Below are 17,319 nucleotides of genomic sequence, written 5' to 3'. Positions count from 1 at the left end.
ACTAACTTTTCAAGAATCAAGTCTTTATTGTTTTTATGTAACCAAAATGAAATAGTGGTGAGACACTCAGAATGATAAGAGGCAGACCCAAATTAAAAACACTTACAGAAAAAGGAGACATGAGCATCCCTAAAGGACATTCTCAAAAATGTTAAAACTCTCAGATAAAATAAAAACTATTAGATATCTAAAACCCTGTTTGACTCTTCAAAGAAAAATTAGAAAAACTTACAGAATAAATGTTCTAAAATATGCAGAAGGACAAATGTAGCATGAAACAGTCTATAAATGGGCTGCTGGTTTATTTAATATTCAGAAGTGCTGCTTTTGCTCTGGTTTCATTGTTATGCCCAATTATTTCTCCAAGGTGCACAAAGGTGAGATTCAGCCAAACCACATTTAACACCGATTATCTCCTCTGTGAAGAAAAGTCAAACTAAGGGGTTTTTGTCGTCTCCACAGATGAGTTCAGACTTTCAGGATGAAAGCTGAAGACGTCTCCCTCTGCTGCTGTTCCTGCATCCGTCTTTAAGGCTCCAAGCCCACTTTCTGCTGCTGGTTCTGCCCGTACACTCTGTGTTCCCTCATCATGTTCAGGTTCCTCTAGTTGGGTCAACTAACCTCCTTCACTCTGCTGAAGACTAACAAAACTCAGTTTTTACCTGTTTTATTCTCTATGATGAAATGTGACTCTGCATGCCGTGCTGGCCTTTAAATGTTTCATTCTGAGGTTCTGGACTAGTCCAAAAAGAAAACCTATTTCTATTTATGTAAGCATGAAGTAATGTACTGAGGAAAAATAAAGGCTTTTTCTGTGAGAACCGGGCTCCTGGTGGTTTGAAGAGCTTCAGTGGCTTCATGAAGCAGAGCCGTGTGAGGAGACTCTGCAGGTGATGATCTGTGGAGCAGAACCAAGAGCCTTCAGACCAACAAACCACCTCCTGATCAGCCCTCTTCCTCAGCTGGAGCTTCAGCTTCTGGCTCATTCCTGGAGTTTTCTTTTTTTTTTTTTTACCAAAAATCTTTAATTTTTATGGGACAAATGGCGCCCGAGAACCCTTTCTGGTGTGATGAGCAGTGGCTCAGAGGAGTAAGAAGTGAGCTACAGAGTCACAGGTTGCAGGTTCACCTCCTGGACTAGACCACTTTTACCTCCATTTTCCCTCTATTGGAAGCAAAAAGCAGCAAGATGTCCTCTGGAGTTGAACCTGCAACCTTTAGATAACAGTCAGCCAACCAGCATGTCCTCTTACTCCCTGAGCTACTCGCTCATCTACCAAAATATCCACGTTTCTCGTATTTGACTTAAATTTCGGGGTGTTTCTGCAAAAAGAGGCGTCGACATTCCAAAAAGAGGCGTCGACATCCCAAACCTTCGTCTCCTCCTGGAAAACAGCCCAGCAGGTCCAACCAGAACTCTGAGCAGCTGGGTTCTGCTCCACAGCTTCTGCTCTGGCTTCACTTCAGAAGCCAGTTCCTCCTCAGAACATGAAAAACTGTTTTTTTTCCATTTCTCCCAGTCTGTCCGCACATGCTGGAAATGTTCCATGTTTTAAAATGATCAGTTTAACTCTTAAAATCTTTCCATCCAGTACTTTGAGTTTGAAGCCTGAGAAGGTCCAACACCGCCTGGAGCTCTGATTCTGGTCCAGTTCATGAAATACAGATAAAATAAGTGGATATTTGTTAAATAATGAAGAGTTATTCACCTGGTGATGAAACAGACGTACTGAAGAGGAATACAAATCCAATTTAAATCAAGTGACAATAGTTATGCATTTAAAAAAAGTTAAACTTTGAATTAGCACTAAAACAAGAGTTATGAAACTTTTCAGATAACAACCTGGATACCAGAAAACTTTTAAAAGCGTTTATCTCAACTTAAAAAAATAATAATAGTAGTAATAGTTGTAATAATAATAATGATAATAATAATGAAATTAAAAGTCATGCAGTTAGTTTTCCATTATTTTATTAGATTTTTCTCCAGTGTACATAAATATATGTCACTGAGGCGTGGCTCCATAAATACACATGAAGAAGAAGAAGCAGAACAAACACGGTCCATTCAGAAAGCTGCAGCAACACAAACAGAACGTCACACGACTCAAGGAGCTGCAGCTCAGAGCTGCTCTCATCGTCCGTGGCCTCCTGCTGCAGCGCTGGGCTTTATCACCACCAACCATGGAGAGGCTGCTTCTGACCCGAGGACTGGAACGCTGCACAGCTTGTTCTGCTGGCTTTGGGAACCCAGACAAAGAGGAACACAGGAGAACGTCTGCAGGGCTCTTCAGAAACAACCGAAGGTAAAAACCTCGGGGTCCTGAGAGGAACAAGCCCCCCCCCCCCCCACACACACTGTACCCAGCCTGTGTGGTTACTCGGTCCCAGTCACCAAAACATGCAGACATCTCACTGATTCTCTGCTGGTGTCCTCGTTTCCCAGTGAAGCAACTAAAGAGTCCCCAGGTTTTAGTCCTGCTGACTTAGTGTTTGGACATTCACCTGCTGCTCCACTTAAAGCCCTGCCCTGAAAGAGGAAGTTTTCATTCTGACTACTGGATCAAATCAGAGGGTTGCTCCATGTGCTTCCTCCATCCAGACCAGGGCAGGTCAAAGGTCAGACTGTCAAACAGGAAGTAAAGGCTTCCACTTCCTTTTATAGGGCGGGGCAAAGCAGGCTCTAGTAGCAGGGCTGGATTTCTGGGTAACTGAGGCCAGAACACGTCTCTACAGTCTGTCCATCTGATCCATGAAGAAACTGAAGCTGACATCAGGGGACACCAGAATCACAGCTTTGTCATCAGAACCTTCACAGTGGAGCAGCTGCTCTTTAGACCAGGGTCTCAGGAGAAACCTGTCTCTGGTGGTTTTATTCTGAATGGAGATCAAGAAATGTTGGCTTTTGTTCTTCATTTGGTTGTCTGAGAACTTTACATTTTGAAACCATCATGTCCAACAATTTATCAGCAACCAGAACTTACCAGAACCATTTCAGCTTAACTTTGGTATCATGTTGTAGTGACCATCCAACAGGTCAACACTTGTTTCAAGCTTTTTATCGTTGCTTTTCCTTGTTAGCTTGTTAGTCTTCAGGAGCCTTCAGAGAAATGACCCTACAGACCACACAAAATACTTTCTACAGACTGAGCTGTTTGATCACACAGCTGAAACACTTTCCCTCTATGACCAATTCAATTCAATTCAATTTTATTTATATAGCGCCAAATCATGAAACATGTCATCTCAAGACACTTTACAAAGTCAAGTTCAATCATATTATACAGATTGGGTCAGATTATACAGATTGGTCAAAAATTTCCTATATAAGGAAACCAGTTGATTGCATCAAAGTCCCGACAAGCAGCATTCACTCCTGGGGAACCGTAGAGCCACAGGAAGAGTCATCTGCATTGTACATGGCTTTGCTGCAATCCCTCATACTGAGCAAGCATGAAGCGACAGTGGGAAGAAAAACCACCCATTAACGGGGAAAAAAAACCTCTGGCAGAACCGGGCTCAGTATGAACGGTCATCTGCCTCGACCGACTGGGGTTACAGAAGACTAGACACCTTGAGTGTCTAGAAAGGCGCCTTTTAAATAAAATGTATTATTATTATTAAGACAGAACAGAGACACAACAAGAGAGACAAAAAAGCACAGAAGCACACATTGATCTAGTAATCTGTTCTACATTAGATGGTAGTAGCGGGTGAGCCGTCTTCTCTGGATGATGTCACAGTTAACAGAACGCCAGACCAGGTGTACCTACTATGAAGAGAAAAGAGAGAGAACAGAAAGTTAAAGCAGAAATGACAACACATAATGCATAATTGAAGAACAGTAGAACTCAATATAGTGAGAAAATTAGATCCTGATATACTCCAGTAACCTAAGCCTATAGCAGTAAAACTATAAAGGTAGCTGAGAGTAACATGAGTCACTAGTTATAATTTTTGTCAAAAAGAAAAGTTTTAAGCCTAGTCTTAAAAGTAGACAGGGTGTCTGCCTCACGGACCAAAACTGGGAGTTGGTTCCACAGGAGAGGAGCCTGATAGCTAAAGGATCTGCCTCCCATTCTACTTTTAGAGACTCTAGGAACCACCAGCAGACCTGCGGTCTGAGAGCGAAGTGCTCTGTTAGGAACATACGGGGTAATCAGAGCTCTGATATATGATGGAGTTTGATTATGAAGGGCTTTATACGTTAGAAGAAGAATTTTAAATTCTATTCTTGATTTAACAGGAAGCCAATGAAGGGAAGCTAAAATTGGAGAAATATGATCCCTCTTGTTGATTTTCATCAGAACTCTTGCTGCAGCATTTTGGATCAGCTGAAGGCTTTGAACTGCATTTTGTGGAATTCCTGATAGTAAAGAATTACAATAGTCCAGCCTTGAAGTAACAAATGCATGGACCAGTTTTTCAGCATCACTCCTGGACAGAATGTTTCTAATTTTGGCGATATTCCGGAGGTGAAAAAAGGAAACTCTGGAAACCTGTTTAATATGGGATTTAAATGTCATGTCTTGGTCAAAAATAACACCAAGATTTTTTACTTTATTACCAGAGGCCAGGTTAATGCCACCCAGATTAAGTGATTGGTTAAGAAGTTTATTTTTTGAGGACTCTGGCCCAAAGATTAAAACTTCGGTCTTGTCAGAATTTAGATGCAGGAAATTTAAAGTCATCCAGCTTTTGATGTTATCAAGACATGACTGCAGTCGAAGTAATTGATTGGATTCATCAGGATTTATGGATAAATATAGCTGAGTATCATCAGCATAACAGTGGAAATTAATCCCATGCTGTCTGATAATTTTTCCTATCGGAAGCATATATATAGTAAAGAGAATTGGTCCAAGGACTGAACCCTGTGGTACTCCACAGGTGACCCTAGAGTTTGAGGAAGATTTATTATTAACATGAACAAATTGGAATCTGTCTGACAGATAAGATTTAAACCAGCCTAATGCTTTCCCCTTAATCCCTACAGTATGTTCAAGTCTTTGTAGGAGAATATTGTGATCAACTGTATCAAACGCAGCACTGAGATCTAACAGGACAAGTATAGACACAAGTCCATTATCTGAGGCCATGAGAATATCATTAGTGACCTTCACCAGAGCTGTTTCAGTGCTATGATGAGCTCTGAAGCCTGACTGAAACTCCTCAAGTAGGTCATTACTTTGTAAATGTTCACAAAGTTGATTAGCAACTACTTTCTCAAGAATTTTAGATAAGAAAAGAAGATTAGATATAGGTCTGTAATTTACTAACTCATCTTGATCAAGAGAAGGTTTCTTAAGTAAAGGTTTAATAACAGCTACTTTCAAAACCTGTGGTACATATCCATTTACTAAGGATAGATTAATCATGTCTAAAATAGTGCCACTGATCAAAGGGAATATGTCCTTAAACAACTTGGTTGGGATTGGGTCTAACATACAGGTAGAAGGTTTAGATGAAGCTAAAATTTTAGATAGCTCAGAAAGCTCTACTGCTTCTAAACAGTTCAAACACTGCGCAGATTCTAAAGATTCCTCCAATGCTGCCTCACTTACTGAGGACGAGGTAATCATGTTTGGGAGGATGCCAATTATTTTATTTTTAATGGCATCAATTTTATTTATGAAGAATCCCATAAAATCATTACTACTGAGAGCTAAGGGAATGGATGGATCAACAGAGCTGTGGCTCTGGGTAAGTTTGGCAACTGTACTAAAGAGAAATCTAGGATTATTTTTATTCTCTTCAATTAATGATGAAAAATATGCTGCTCTAACTATGCGGAGGGTCTTGTTATACAACAATAGTCTGTCCCTCCAGATTAAGTAGGATTCCTCTTGGTGTGTAGAGCGCCATTTTCTCTCCAATTTCCTAACATTGTGCTTCAAGGAACGCAGCTCTGAATTAAACCAAGGAGCCAGCTTCCTGTGAATAATCACCTTCTTTTTCAAGGGAGCTACATTGTCTAATGCAGAACGCAATGACGAAGTCACATTGTTAGCAAAGGTATCGATTTGTGAATGGGAAGAAACAGCAATGCTGCCATCTACAGGGCATTTCTGCAATACTGAGGATATTAAGAAGGGGACAGACTCTTTAAGTTTTGATACAGCATTATCCGATAAAAATCTACTATAATGGAACCCTCTTTTGGGGGTGGAGAATTCAGTTAGATTAAACTCAAATGTTATTAAAAAATGATCAGACAGGACAGGGTTGTGAGAGAATACTGTTAATTCTTCACAATCAATGCCATATGTCAGAACAAGGTCTAAAGTATGGAGCCGAGAGTGCGTCGGTTCATGCACATTTTGAGCGAAACCAATTGAATCTAGGATAGTTTTAAAGGCTACACTAAGGTTATCACATTCAGTGTCAACATGGATGTTAAAATCACCCACTATAATAACCTTATCAGTATTTAACACCAAATCAGATAAGAAATCTGACAACTCATCCAAAAACTGAGTGTAAGGGCCTGGTGGACGATACAAAACAACAAACAGAAGAGGTTTTATTGCTTTGCAGTTTGGATGAGGGAAACTGAGGGTTAAATGTTCAAAAGAACTGTAGTTATTAATTGGCCTGGGACTAATTAATAAATCAGACTGAAAGATAGTTGCCACTCCTCCTCCTCTTTCCACAGATCTGGGAATGTGGAAATTTGAATAACTGGAGGGGGTTGACTCATTTATACTAACGTAGTCCTCTTGTAGCCAGGTTTCTGTGAGACAAAACAAATCAATCTGATTATCAGAAATCAATTCATTAACTAACAAAGTCTTTGGAGGGAGAGACCTTATATTTAATAGACCACATTTTATTATTTTATTTTTAGGTTCAAGGTGAACCATATTGATTTTTATTAGGTTTTTATGATTTGTTCCTTTTAGATCAGTTTTTGATCTGTTAAGTTTTGGCCGTGGGAAAGACACCGTCTCAATAGGATAATGGGTGGGTAACAGTACAGAAGCTGCAGAGAGGTGTGTTAAACTACGGCTCTGCTTCCTGGTCTGGACCCTGGGTTGTCAGCATTTAGGAGAACTAATAAATCCGGCCAGATTCCTAGAAAGAAGAGCTGCACCATCCAAAGTAGGATGGATGCCGTCTCTCCGGATCAGACCAGTCTTTGCTTTCACTAAGTCACTTCACAGCGGTAGAGTTTAAGTAATCTGAGCTAAACAAGTGTAAAGTTGCAGGAGGTCTGACATTTAGTGCACATTATTTTACACATTTTATCAGGAGAAACATGAATGACTAATACATGTTAATCTAAACAGACTCTGCAGCCTGTGGAGGAAAATAAAGAAGGTGCTTAAAGTCTATGCAGGGTCCCAACTCAGTTACTGTCTGCAACAACTACCCCGTCCAATAGAGAGAGCACTGATACTTCCACCAGCTCTGCTTCAAAGTTAAGCAGGAAATAACTGCATTCACTGGTTTTATCAGACTGTCAAATCTGTAAAACAACAAAATAAAGCTATTGATAAACTTGGTTTATTCTTTACCTGTTGGTTAACTTAGCGTTCCTCAACTGACCAAACAACTGATAATAACGAGTCTTTAGTATCAATTATATTTAGTTACTTTAACAACTTTAGACATTTCTCTATTGCTTTAATGAAATTCAAGTTGACTTTAGTTGGTAAAGTTTAAAGTAAATTCCCATTAGCTGCTAAACGTCCAGATGTCAGCTCCATTTATCAGATTGAGCCAATAGATCAGAGATCATGAGTGAGAGGCTTTAGGATACAGCAGAAAGATGTCTGGTTGGATAGCTCAGGGTGTTTGCTCAGATATCAGCACTATGGAGGTCATGAGATCAAGACAGATGAGCTCCTTGTTTTAAATAAACCCAAAACTGAACAATTTGAGAGAAATTTGAATAAGATAGGAAAAAGTTAAACCAGTGTCAGTCAGTAGCTCAATGTGATAGACTGTAGGCTGGTAATCTAGAAGGTCTGAGTTCAAATTACTATCAGGCTCCTTATTGTTATGAAGAACCTTAGAGTCTGTATTTTGATGAGTCCAGGATTCTGAATGAAAACTTTAAAAGCACCAAGAGAAGAACACTGAGAGGGGAGTGGACCTGATGGTGCAGTGGAACTGTCTGTGACCAGAAGATACCAGAGGTGGAGGTCCTGGGTTCAACTCCTGCCTGTGCTGTGACCTGGAGAGGTAAGTATGTCTCAGCGTAGGGAGTGGGTGAGGGGGCCGTGTCCCCTCCCTGGCTTCTCAGGAGGTTGGTGACTTTTTAATGCTGACACACCTCCACTGCTTGTGCTTCCTCACTTGCTGCTCAACTTGGACACCAGTAACTTTAAACCTGAAACTGGATCAACCTGACTGGGAATGTGGAGTAACATCAGGAGAACAAGAGGAGAACCTTTGGATCTGAGGAGGACCTGCTGCTTTACTTCTTTAGCTTCTGGATCGTCTCAATCAAAATACTTTCAAAGCTTGATTCAAATCTAATTTTCTTACATGGAAACTCTAAAACAGATTATCCACATTGGTTCAACAGCAGCATCTAATCTGAGCTTCAGCAACAACTTCCAAAACATCTCAGCGTCAACATCTGAGTCCAACATGCTAAAATCAGCTCACCTGCTCAAAGGAGTTCAACAAACCTTCAGAAACTCAACATCACAACTGAACCAGAGTCTCTGAACACAGTCAAACATCTCCAAGCAGGTCAAAGGAGTTAGCATGTTCTACTCCACATGCTAGCACCAACATGTTGTGAAAGCTCCTCAGCAAACAGACCAACCAGCAAAGCTGAGCTAGAAGAACCTTGGATCTGAATGACCTCTATTAGTGTTTCAATGCAACAAACTGAGATCTGAATCCAACCTCTGAACCAATCTGACTGAGCCGATCCAGAAGCTGGAGAACCAAAGCAGCAGCTTCAGGTCTCCTCACATCTGAACCTTCTCCTCTTCTCTCACCATCTGAACTCCACATTCAGTCACATTAACACAGTTACAGGTTTAAAGTCACCGCTTGAGCTCAAAGCGCACTTACCCAAAGGGTTGCTCCATGTGCTTCCTCCATCCAGACCGGGTCAGGTCAAAGGTCAGACTGTCAAACAGGAAGTAAAGGCTTCCACTTCCTTTTATAGGGCGGGGCAAAGCAGGCTCTAGCAGCAGGGCTGGATTTCTGGGTAACTGAGGCCAGAACACGTCTCTACAGTCTGTCTGTCCATCTGATCCATGAAGAAACTGAAGCTGACATCAGGGGACACCAGAATCACAGCTTTGTCTTCAGAACCTTCACAGTGGAGCAGCTGCTCTTCAGACCAGGGTCTCAGGAGAAACCTGTCTCTGATGGTTTTACTCTGAATGGAGATCAAGAAATGTTGGCTTTTGTTCTTCATTTGGTTGTCTGAGAACTTTACACTTTGAAATCATCATGTCCAACAGTTTATCAGCAACCAGAACTTACCAGAACCATTTCAGCTTAACTTTGGTTTCAGCCATCCATGTAGTGACCATCCAACAGGTCAACGCTTGTTTCAAGCTTTTTATCGTTGCTTTTCCTTGTTAGCTTGTTAGCCTTCAGGAGCCTTCAGAGAAATGACCCTACAGACCACACAGAATACTTTCTACAGACTGAGCTGTTTGATCACACAGCTGAAACACTTTCCCTCTATGACCAGTCTTTGTTTTCACTAAGTCACTTCACAGCGTTACAGTAAAGTGTAAAGTTGCAGGAGGTCTGACATTTAGTGCACATTATTTTACACATTTTATCAGGAGAAACATGAATGAATAATACATGTTAATCTAAACAGACTCTGCAGCCTGTGGAGGAAAATAAAGAAGGTGCTTAAGGTCTGTGCAGGGTCCCAACTCAGTTACTGTCTGCAACAACTACCCCGTCCACTAGAGGGAGCACTGAAACTTCCACCAGCTCTGCTTCAAAGTTAAACAGCAAATAACTGCATTTACTGGTTTTATCAGACTGTCAAATCTGTAAAACAACAAAATAAAGCTATTATTCAACTTGGTTTATTCATTAACTTTTGCTTTAATATATTGGTTTAATTCTAATTTTACTTTACAGATTTTACCCAGCTTACCCTCTTCCTGGGAGGCTTCTAGTAACTTAAATGTTCTTCTAATTCCTGAACCTTTTTGTTTTCTATCTTCTTTTTATGAGATTAGAATATAATTATTTTTACCTCATCAATGATTTCCCTGCCTCCCAGAGGACAGATGCTGAGGTCCCTGGTCGATCATTGTATTCCAAATATGAAGCCCACTCTGCTTTAAAATATTTGATAATTTCTTCCTCCTTAAGCAATGATGTATTAAATCTCCAGGTTTTGTTTTGTGTGGTTACTTTTTTATTTATTAGGGTTAAAGAAAGTGGAGCATGATCACTGACAGCAATAAGATGTATTACAGCATCTGAAATGTCAGACAGCGGCGAGATTTTGATTAAGAAGTAGTCCTAACGAGAGTAGGAATGATGGACATTTAAAAGGAAAGTATATTCTTTACTGTTAGGATGAAGAGATCGCCATGTATCACAAAGACCAAAATCACTCATGTATTGTTTGACTACATTTATTGATAGCCAACCAAGCTGAGTCCCTGTTGTAATCAAATTTCCTCAATTAGACCAAAGTTGAGTTCACCCCCAATAAAAGGAGAACAATCCAACTGCTTTGAAAGTGCATAAAAGTTTGAAATAGAATGAGGGATCATCAACATTTGGACCATATAAACTGACAATACATAACTTTTGTTTGTGAACAGATGTTTTTATTATAATGAATCTACCTTCAGGATCTATAATTTTGTCTAATGTCGTAAAACTAACGTTTTTGTGGATTAAAATAGCTACTTCTTTCGATCTAGAGCCAAAGCAGACAAAAACACATTAGGAAACTCAGGAGAGTTTAGATTTTCTAACAGGTGTAGCTGATTCTATAATAATCAAGCTCCATCATATAATAATAATAATTGAACATGTTGATGTTGCAATGGAGAAATTCACTTATGCATCTTAACCCATCCCTTTGGGGAGCAGTGGGCTGCCACTGTGTGGCGCCTGGGGAGCAATCGGGGGGTTAAGGGTCTTGCTCAGGGACCCAGAGTGTTGGCACTGGGAATCGAACCGGGTACTTGCATCCTTCTCAGAGCGCAAGCGTGCTGCTCTAACCACTAGGCCACCACTCCCCATGTTTTAGAGCTCTGATTACCCCGTATGTTCCTAACAGAGCACTTTGCTCTCAGACTGCAGGTCTGCTGGTGGTTCCTAGAGTCTCTAAAACCAGAATGGGAGGCAGATCCTTTAGCTATCAGGCTCCTCTCCTGTGGAACCAACTCCCAGTTATCAATATCTGCTTTAGGCTTTGTTACACAGTCAAGCCATTCATCAATGACATCAATAACCTTTTGAAAATTGGTGAGTAGGATGAGCCTGTCTCTCCCCACACAGTTTATTCTTGGAGGCATGGATGACAAACAAACTCTAAGATCATCTTCCACTTGTAAACAAGCTCTGCATTTGTTCTTCATTACAGTCATAGTTGAAAATGTTGATTCACAGAGGTAAGTGGTTGGAAACGTGTCAGGTTCAAATACCTAAAACATTCATTAAACAACACAAGGAAGAAAGACAACAAGCGTTAGTTTGGTTTTATTTGAGAGGAGAACAGCAGAGATGTGCTCAGTTACAACTCCTTACTGCTCTGAAAACACACCCTGTGCTTCCTCTCTCTTTATTGTGTTCAGGGAGGTCCCTAATTAGAAACCATTTATGATGTGACATTCAAGATAATACAACGGCATTCACACAGTTCAGTTCAGGTCTTGGAAAAAAAGAGTTATATCTCTGCAGGCCTCTGCAATGATAAGAGAAACTGTTGAAAAGCATAGTATGAGGTAAGATGAAGCATGGTATATGCTCCAGTAAATAAATCAATAATAATAAACACAAACACAATAATACATAAGAGAGATATTAAATAGATATTGAAATGTGAAAATCATAAACTTTCCTTTTCTTGCGTTTTATGGTTTCTCATGTGTGACTTTAAATTAGATTTTTGGCTAAATCTTTGTCTACATAGATCACAACAGAAAAGCTTCTGTCCTGTATGAATTCTCGTGTGTGTTTAAAGGTATACTATGCAACCGGGGTTGATTTTCCAGCAAGGCTCCCCCCAGAGGGCGAAAGTAAAAGTGCACTGTCATAAAGATGCTCAGCTGTTCTGGTTTCTCCGTCAAGCCAGGCGCGGTTGTTTTGAGCTTAGCAGACAGGCAAACGCAACGAAAAGTGGAAAAAACGGCAGTACAAACAATGACTAACAGTGAAAGTATGAACATCAGGATTTCCCGCAGCGCTATCTTGGCGAGACGGCCGCCTCGCCAAACTCACGCTACCGCCTCGCCAAAATAAAAAATAATAAAATAAAATAAAATAATAATAATAATAAAAACTCGATATGCTTGCATGTTTATTTGACGTTAACACGCGGTTCTTTGTTGTTGCTTTCACGCGTGCATATAGTGAATAGCAGGGCAAAAACACATGGAGTTCTCGCCGTAAAGCAAGACCGACTCTCGCGGTCTTGCACCAGACTTCTGAGCCTGTGGGTGCGGGCCGAGGGCTCTTGCAATTGCAAGTGCGGTATTTCCCCTACAGACCACCAGGGCGGCCGAGAAAACCTTTGTTCGACCTGAAATGACTCATTTAATCATCCAAAACGGTATGGAACACATTAATTAATTGAAAAATGTTGCATAGTATGCCTTTAAGCTCTCTTTTCGACTAAAGCTTTGTCCACACAGATCACAACAGAAAGGTTTCTGTCCTATGGATTTCCGTATGTGTTTAAATGATGTTTGAGGCTAAACTTTTGTCCACACAGAACAAAACAGAAAGGGTTCTGTCCTGTATGAATTCTCATGTGTGTTTAGACTTTCTTTTCGACTATAAACAAACTTATGTTTGAAACGAACCATATTTGTGTATCTGGGAAGAACGAATGTTATCCGGAAGCTAATACGATTAGGGTAGCAGACTTTCGGCTCCATTTTTAAAAGGCTTCAAGTCGTATTTTGGTTATATTAAGCAGCCCAGAAAACAAACATCAACATCCCATTAATGTATTAAACCCTTGTGTAAATAACGTTCATTATAACCATAAAAACCAACTCAAATAAGTTGGAAATTGTGGAAGCAGGGAGGATGAAGGCTGACTGTCTGATCAGCAGCATGCAGCTATTAGAAGGCCGCCCAGGTTCCAAGGCTATGAAAGGGGGTTGCAGCATAGGGAAAGCAGGCCCCTACTTGGCTTCCTAGGCATAGCTGCTCTCACGGGTCTTTGAGCTCTCAGCTTGGCCTGGCTGCTGGAAGGTAGACCGCTCCGCTGTATCAAGTCAACCGTCCTGCAACAGCTGAGAAAAATTGCAACGCTCGTTTCTGCATATATGGATTCTTTTACTTTGGCGTCTGGTTACGCAGAAGAAAGACTGCGGACTTAGCTTCCAACCCACCAGCAGTCCTCTGAACCAGTCGGAACCTCCGCTCTGCAGAGACGAAGGAAAGTTTCTCCCCAATGTCTCTCCCACAGAGCAACGGGAAAATGAGAACGTCTGTGGAAACTTGGCTTTATAGCAACGGCACCCTGCTGAGGGGGGCAGTTCCTTAGTGCCTGTAAAAGAGTCAAAGTTCTTTGCTTACAACTCAGTCTGATTTTTCCTCATGGTTTGATGGCACAACATGCGCAATGCAAGCTGGGTTGATGACGCAGTTAGGTCCTACTGGACTGTAACCTACAGAGTTAACACAGGAAGGTTCACATTACCCAAGTTGTTTTCATCATTTTGCGTTTGACTGGGGTCAATTTAGACAACACCGCACGGTTCCACTGTTGACTGCAACTTCAAAACAAAAAAACGAAAAAAATTGGTGATTCTTCATAGCTTCCCACATGAAAAAAGAAGAGCGCCATTTTAAGAACAAAATGACCCACATTTGTGCTCAATACTTCTCTCCAGAAGACGTCGAGTCATTTTTCCAACAAAATTGAAAACAACAGGGGTCTTTAACCTCACAAGCTAAAACCAGCTGCCGTGCCGGCTATTTTTATCCATGCTGCCTTGCGAGGGAAAGACGCTGGGAGAAACATCAGAGACAGTTAACACTAAAAGCACTTAAATGATTAAAGTACGGCCATCGCAACTGTTAAATGTCCCAATTCAGCCAAATAAAGCTGCTCTTTATCAGTAAGTTATTGAAAAAGCTGTTTCAACAATTAAACCTCTGTTAGAGCACCTAGAAAACTGGGTCAACCTTTCTGGTACAGCACTCAACTGGTTTAAATCCTATTTAAAGGACGGGACTTTTTTGTTTCAGTATGTAACTTTACATCAGAGAAGAAAAAAAAAAAAAAAATCACATTTGGGGTTCCACAAGGGTCCATCCTGGGTTCCCTCCTATTCAATATCTACATGGTTCCTTTACTTCAGATCATAAAAAAAGCACCACTTACCATTACTATACAGAAGAAATTCAGCTCTACATCACCTTGTTATATGGTGATAAGGTCATGTCGAAATCAATGCATGAATGTGACCAAATTTCCTTCAATTGAATAAAAACAAAACCAAAATAAAAAAATTTTGCACAGCTTTTTTGCTTTCGCTAGTAACCACAGAACAGGCCCAAAATCTGGGTGGCCAGGTACCCTTTAGCAACGGGTTTGGTTTTCCAAGGACCCCTTTAGATTTCTCAGGCTGATACGATTTTATAACAGCCTTTTTTATTATTAAACATATCAGAAATGATGTATGTTGTTAAAATTAAACTAAAATTAGAGATTTGATTGTTCTGGTTAAACTTAACTGAAACATCATTAATTTCAATTTGTAGACCAATTGTCATTAATATTTCCTCTTGTGCAATTATACACTGTTTAATGTTTATGGAAGTTAATTTGTGTCGCTGGGATTTTATTTAAAAATGCCACTGAAATTTAAATGTTGTATATTTGTACTTACTCTTTCAGTGTTAGAATATATTCAGAAAACATTTTTAACAAAAAAAAAAATCATTGTCATTATATCTATATAGTTGAAATTTAATTTGTTATTTTCACTGCAAGATAAAAATTCACATTACTATTTCAAAGTTATTAAATTTTCAATACCTGTTTTTCAGTTTAACTTTTCAGTTTAAAAAAAATCTGCATATAAAAAAAATTCAGCCTTTCAAAATTCAAACTCAATAATTTCAGCCTCCCGAGATTCAACTTGCTCCATTTCACTGTCTTAAATTCAGCGTCTAAATTTGGTGTAAAAAGGGAAGGGTTACTTCAGGTCACAGACATTAACAATGGATTGTGGTGTCCAACACCCAGCCAATCCCGTTACGTTTTCTTAGTCACGTGACGTGGCGCCCGCGCTGAAGGAAAGCCAGCATCTCGGAGGTGGTCATGTAAGCTAACGCTAACTGAACGGTGAGTTTATTGCTTTCATTTTTCTGTAGTATTGCTTTTCTTTGCACATGAAAGTCAATAAATTATCTTACAAATTGATTTAAAACACGGGTTTGGGTAGCTATAAATTAAATAACATGCATTTTTAGCATATTCTAAAACTCAATGATTTTCTTTTAAAGACTCATCCTTTTACATTGGCTATTAATTCTACTGACTTTCCTTTCTTCAGTGCAACATGAATTATTAAAATTTTTGTGTACACATTAGTGTCGGCTATGATCCTTGTTTTTAGTTTGATTACCAGTGCAGTGCACTGGTTTTGCAACAACTTTCACGAGTTTAGAAATAAAATTGCTATTTATTTTAAATAGGTTCTTGGACGAGTCACAAGACAGATAAAGCAGCTTAGACAAGGCTTGAAAGAAACCCCAATATGGACACTGGTGACTCTGCGACCAGATGCTGTACCCCTCCTTTTTCCAAAAGAGGAACCATCCCTGTGTCCAGAGGTAACTTTTAAATTACTAGAATTATGGTTTTGCATCCCTCATCGATTTCATCAAACATATTTTATTTAAGAGTTTTTTTTGCAAACCTGCAGAATAGAAATGTTAAACAACACAATTAATGTTTTCCTCCTGAATTCAGGTAGTACTTCAGCATATCACTTGGCAAGAAACAGATGATGGAAGTCCTGAAGATGACAATAACCAAATGCCACATTTCAGGATATCTGAGACAGTTCATCGCAAATTGTGAGTTTACCAGGTTTTCAATTACTTTGCTAGAAAGCATCGCTATGGGAATGATTGTTTCTTACTACTGAGCAGTGGTACGTCACAGTTAAGATTTAATCTTAGCTCCAGAGTAAATCAAACAGTGAAGTTTGCATCTTCCCATGTGTACTGTCTGTGTACCTCAGCTCTATTGCAACATGTAGATCCAAAGCTTTACGTGTGGATTTTAAGAAAATGGAAAACTGTCTAGCAGATTTCCTTTTACCTTAGTCTTACAAACATACTAATTTATCTATATGTTCTGGTTTATGGATAAATTAGATTGTGCTCTTTTATTTTGTTTCCTTTCAAAGCCACACCACCTGAACTGAAAGAGCTCATGAAATTCTGGATGGGAGAATTTACCGGCACGTCTGTCTGTGGAGATTGTCCAAATCAAGTACCCCACAGCTGCCACTTGCTATGAAACTTTGGAAATCCCAAGCCACTACAAGGACTACAAATCTTTTGATGACGATATTTTAGCCTGTATTTCCTCTTGCCAAACTGGCTTTGGTCTGCTGTGATTATTCAACATGCCTTTGGAAACATGATCTGCATTTATGCTGTTTCAGAGTTTTCCATCTATGTGAAGCAGCATTGTTTTAATGAAACGGTTATGTTGCGAACATTTAGAAACAATAATTCAATCTTCTAATTTTCTCAGATAACAAATTCTATACATATTAGACGTGGAAATAATTAACACAAAACTAGTAATGCAACAATGTTCAGATGAGATATTGCATGTCTCCTATGAATCAGTAATGTTTTACTAATTGTACTGATTTTATAGATTCATACTCAGGCAGTTTGAAACATCCAGTTGAAGTAGTTTATTGAACATTTTGTTGTGTATGTGTACATGAGTTTGAAAATAAATAATAAAAAATACTAATAACTTTTTCTGATTCTAATGTTATGATAAATTCAAAGTCCGCATATGAAGGATGTTTTCTTCATTACTTTCCCGAAATTCAAGAGTGCCAAGGAGAAATGTGTGCGATGGGTACACCGGTCCGGGCGGCCTACACAACATTTCAACCTGGAAAAAGTTACCAAATTCACCTACATATG

General features: G+C 39.7%; 1 long non-coding RNA gene across 1 annotated transcript; it reads right to left on the bottom strand.

The window, feature by feature from the left end:
- Positions 1 to 1,955: 1,955 nt before the first annotated feature.
- LOC118561280 lies at positions 1,956 to 9,293 on the bottom strand. The gene is made up of 3 exons (XR_004929915.1): positions 9,034 to 9,293; positions 2,365 to 2,525; positions 1,956 to 2,240 (listed from the first exon to the last, which is right to left on the bottom strand). It is a non-coding gene; the product is annotated as an uncharacterized LOC118561280 (long non-coding RNA).
- Positions 9,294 to 17,319: the final 8,026 nt, after the last annotated feature.

Source organism: Fundulus heteroclitus, unplaced genomic scaffold, assembly GCF_011125445.2.
Source record: "Fundulus heteroclitus isolate FHET01 unplaced genomic scaffold, MU-UCD_Fhet_4.1 scaffold_594, whole genome shotgun sequence".
Lineage (NCBI taxonomy): Eukaryota > Metazoa > Chordata > Actinopteri > Cyprinodontiformes > Fundulidae > Fundulus > Fundulus heteroclitus.
The sequence above is the reverse complement of the archived record's forward strand: the minus strand, read 5'-3'. Positions and strand labels throughout refer to the sequence as shown.